General features: G+C 34.0%; 1 long non-coding RNA gene across 1 annotated transcript; it reads right to left on the bottom strand.

The window, feature by feature from the left end:
• Positions 1-2,464: 2,464 nt before the first annotated feature.
• Positions 2,465-3,838, bottom strand: LOC130629514 (uncharacterized). Its single transcript, XR_008981965.1, has 2 exons — positions 2,986-3,838; positions 2,465-2,786 (listed from the first exon to the last, which is right to left on the bottom strand). It is a non-coding gene; the product is annotated as an uncharacterized LOC130629514 (long non-coding RNA).
• Between the last annotated feature and the right edge of the window lie 1,021 nt (positions 3,839-4,859).

Raw genomic sequence — 4,859 nt, 5'->3', positions numbered from 1 at the left:
ATTTTATTAATTTTATCATCTCTGTTTTTAATTTTCTTTGATAAATTTCTCAATTTATCTGCCCTCGCTTTGCTATTATCTTTAAATTTCAATTCCACATTTCTAAGTTTTTCCTCTACTTCAAGATAATTGTTCTTTATACGACGATATTCTGCTGTCAACTTATTTTCATCCTTCATTGCTACAAATAACTCGTTACTAAGTTTCTTAACCTCTTCGACTTGTGTGTTGTATTGAATTTCTAATTCTTAAAAATTTTCGCACTTTCTTTTTAAACTTTTGTTTTCCTTCTTTAATTGTTTCATTTTCTCTTTAAACAAAACTTCATTTCTAGAACTAGCCGCATCAATAGATCGCTGATGTGGGGTAATTTGCACTGGAACACTAAACTCAGCTTCCAACAAAGTTTCTATAGCAGAATTAGCTTTCCTTTTTTTCAGACCATTTACTTTCTCTACTAGTCTTTTAACTTTTGTATATAACGCTTTTTCTGGACATGTTATTTCAACACCAAGTAAAACAAATCCATCACTTACTTCTTTAATGCTTTTTTCATTCAATGAAGAAAAAAGATCATAAACTTGTTTATTTTTAATACTCATTTTTAAAGCTGAAAATATATCAAGCGAAACTGCACTAATAATTTTATTGTCTAACATAAGCTGCAAAACTTTCAACCAATGCATATTATTTTTAAAATACCATTCCTACCTAGACTGTGTATTATCTGCCTTTCTAGTTTACGTCAGCAATTATGATATAGCTATACATACTAAACAATGGAATATTTACAAAAATAACATTATATAATCATTATCTCTTCAATTATTATCTAAATCTTGCTTTTTAAAACAGTATAAGCTAGCTATAAAGTAACCTACTCTGACTCTTGGCTAACTTTAGGCCTGGAAAGTTGGAAGAGAGACGTTTTTGTAAAAAAGAATAATGGTAAACAGTAAACAGTTTGCAAGAACTGAGTGGGTAACAAATTGGTATCTGGAATCAACAAATTTCCAAGCCTAATACTTTAAGTGTTTAAAAACCAAATCACACTAGTAGTAAGCAAAATATACCTTTATCTATTAACCACACAGTGGTATGGAATAATTAAACACAACAGCACACACTCCATCTTCTGGTCCACTACTTCGGCTAATATATATATAGCTAGGTAGCTAGCTAGCTTTGGTGCTTTAGTTTAGTAGCTGTGTCTAATGTTAACTGGAATATCTAGCACATAGCCATGATTAATAGCCATCATTCCAAGACTATAAATTATATTCCACGTATTACTTCCTGAATATAAAGGAGATGTGTCTAAGGTATTGTCACATATACGAACTCTACTTGTCTTGTTTCGATGAATTAAGACCTTAATACTTTTGTATATGCCGATTATCTCTTGGTTGAAAGAAACATTTTTTTGTTTCACAACATTAAAACTTGTTAACGTATACCGGAACAAAGTTTTCGGCAAATATGTATCACGCCGTCTTCGCTAGGGATTAATCTGTTATGCTTTCGAATATAGAAGAATCCGTTTTTTGTGAAACAATTGTTAATATATATTGAACGATTGTAGTTTATAGTTGTAGAGTCTTGATGAAATCTAGTGGTGTTTGTGTATTTCACAGACTAAAAGCTACTTTCTAAAAATATGCTCATGCACTACGAAAGTCAAAACAATTAGCATCCGTGGCATCACAGAATGTTTCACAAAAATATTGCTACTTCTTTATGAATTGATTTTTGTTAATATAGGAAGTTTTTTATATGATTACTTCAAAAATAATATGATCAAGCTTGTGGTCATCCTTTTTAATATATTACATAGGGAATGATATTGAGACATTCACTTTCCGTTTGATAGCCCATTGTGATTGATTTCAATTTATTTCCACAAATGAATATGTATAATACAGTGTCACGTATGAGGTGTGCTAGTTTTACGTATATTATACGTCTTGTATTATTCTAAGAAGCAATTAACTACTTGTTAAGAAGGGAAAAATATATATTCTACAAATAGTTGAAATATAGTATAGAGCTATTAGTTTTTTTCTTCTTGATTAAAGTAGAATGAAAAGTCCTTACAGGCTAAAAGATTTCGGAACAAATTCAATTTATTTAATTCCCTTTATAGTTCAGAAACATACTTTAATGACTTGACACAAGTTGATAATATAAATTGACTAGTCGTTGATTAGTCGCCCGTCCTTCATATTTACCTGTCGCAGCAAAGTGGATAAAAATATATCGCATTTGATATTCGTGTTTCCGCAACATCATTTTCTAACTCAGCGGGGGGTCCGCGCAGAGACAGACAGACGACGGCTATTATTATAGAGACTAGTCGTTAGCCCGTGGAAAAATCCACGGGGTCGTCCGTCCTTCAAATTAACCCGTTGCAACAAAGTGGACAGAAATATATCGCATTTGGTATTGATGCGCATTTTAAAAATTCGTGTTTCCGTTACGGGACACGGCTTTCGCGGACACACAGACAGACAGACGACGGCTATTATTAAAGAGATTACAAACAATAGAACATACTGTGTGAAATGAGTGAGAAGGATAAGAAGGAAAACGAAGGAGGAAAAAGCCCGTTTAAACAAGATTTCGGATACGATACGAAATCTTAAAAAAATATGTAATCCGGGAAAAGAGCTATGGTAGTTCAAATAATAAATACAGGCGATAACAGCTACATTATTCCGGGTCACTGTCTGAGCTGGACAGGGAAACATGCCTCTCTTCAGGATTAACCTTTTCGCCATTGGTAAGCACTGAAATATAAAAAAATGTCATAGAAAAGCATTTGAGAAACCATATCTAATCCTAAGTTTTAAAACTGCAAGAGCTGTTGTTAAGATATCCCAATCAGAAGCACACAATAAAGAAGAATCCTGAACATTTGACAAAACCAAAAAAAAATAAATATAAATATAAACTAGCACAATTAGGCAAAAGAAGCATTCAGCATACCTCATTCGCATAAAAGTTGAAGCTATTGACATCTATCTCATTTTCCAATTATACTGTAAAAAAGCCAGTAGCTAGACATTTCTTTTTTGAGTATGCCGACTTCTTCTTCGCATCTTTTCAACAACTCATTTTCGTTGTCGCCACTATTTTTTAAACCCTACAGTACCTCAACCCGAATGTTTTCACAATGAGTGTAAAATCATGATATATGAAGTGTCAAGAAATGTAACAACAATTCTACTTACCATCAATCTCTGTATTTTCCATCCATGGGAAATCAAAATCACTGTCTTCGCCAGACTTCTCCTCAACACGAGGTACACCAATGTCCCCGCAATGGTGTTATAACATTTCATGAAGTCTTTATCAACGTCTCCACAGATTTACATACTATATAATTCAATCCTCCTTTTATTATCTGCCTTCTTTGTTTCTTGTTTGTCCTTATATGCATTGCTTCTGCCCATGAAATAAGGTGTCGTTGTCCTTTTCGCTTGCTGTTGTTATTTTCAAGTTTTTCACGGAGCAACTTTTCCATTTTGCTAGCAGGATAATTCTTTGTTGAGATCCACTCTAGATCTTTTGCATGAAACAAGAAGATATATTCAGATGATAGAATATATCTTACCTACTTTAATCATAGAAACTTTGCAAGATTGAATTGAATTGAAGAACACTTTCAAAAAGTGAATTTAAATTTCATGAAATAGATTTTCGCCATGGAACCATTGTGTGATTGTTTCTTGAAGAGTACATACACATTTTCAATGTGTTTATTGAAATTTCAATACGTTCTTGTTTCAATTATTCCTTTTGAAATTTACTATATTGATCAGGAAGGAACCATTTTTAGCTCGAAGTGTACCTAGTGTAGATAAACAACCACCTCCAATTTACATTCGCTCAGCGGTCATTTTTTTAAATAATGGAACAATATTCAGCAACCTTTCCCAAAAAACTATCTCATGCTGATTACGTAAGTCTCAAATGATTTTCCATTATAGAATACTTCATAGAATGTTATTAAACCATTGATATTTTATACTCTTAGCCTTTTACTTTGTGCAAATTTAGTATTATACTGTGAGTTCTTGTGTTATGGTAGTTATCCTTTTTAAACAATTTAGTTTTTTGCGGTTGTCTATACCATGGCAAACAACTCTGTTTGTGAGTGACCACGGTAAAATACACAGTATGGATTGGTGGCCCCCTAACTCACCGCTGGAGGCAAGAAAGAAGGTAAGATAACTCTTGTACGCGCCTAACTGACTGGCCATCTCCAAAAGCCACCCCCACCTCTCCCCCTCCTAGCTAATGACGGCAGTTTATTGTTTTCCACTTTCATATTAGAATCTTGATTACCTGTAAATAAACATTACCTACGTCCCCTAAACGACTATCGTGCAGAGAAACGCACAGTTCTGTGAAAAAACGAGTCTGTCTAGCCACAAATTTAGCCAGCGTTTTCCCTTCAAACCCCCTTTACGATCAATTTTTTCTTTCTCTATCAAAGAAAGCTTAAATAACTAGGCTAGTCATAAAGTATGATATGAAATGTTATGGAAGGTTGAGCTGGGTATCCTGGCTACAGACTCAGCCTAGTGTAAGTGGCGGCTTCTCAAGTTTGTAGATCCCTGATGATGACGTTAATAAATAAATCTTAGTGTTATATTTCCTTGTTTGAAACAGGGAAGAGGATGGGGAACAAGGATGCAGTAGTCCGTAAACCGCGGAGCGCCCTGCAGTGCACCGGATAGACGCAGCAGCGATGCGCTCCGTCCTGACATAGTCACTAGGTCTCTATATTATATGGATTCTCGGATTTCCTGAAAAAATCATCAATATATCCATTTTTCATACATATGGTCAATATG

This window comes from Hydractinia symbiolongicarpus, chromosome 2 (genome assembly GCF_029227915.1).
Source record: "Hydractinia symbiolongicarpus strain clone_291-10 chromosome 2, HSymV2.1, whole genome shotgun sequence".
Lineage (NCBI taxonomy): Eukaryota > Metazoa > Cnidaria > Hydrozoa > Anthoathecata > Hydractiniidae > Hydractinia > Hydractinia symbiolongicarpus.
Note: the sequence above shows the minus strand (reverse complement) of the source record. Positions and strands in the feature narration are given on the sequence as shown.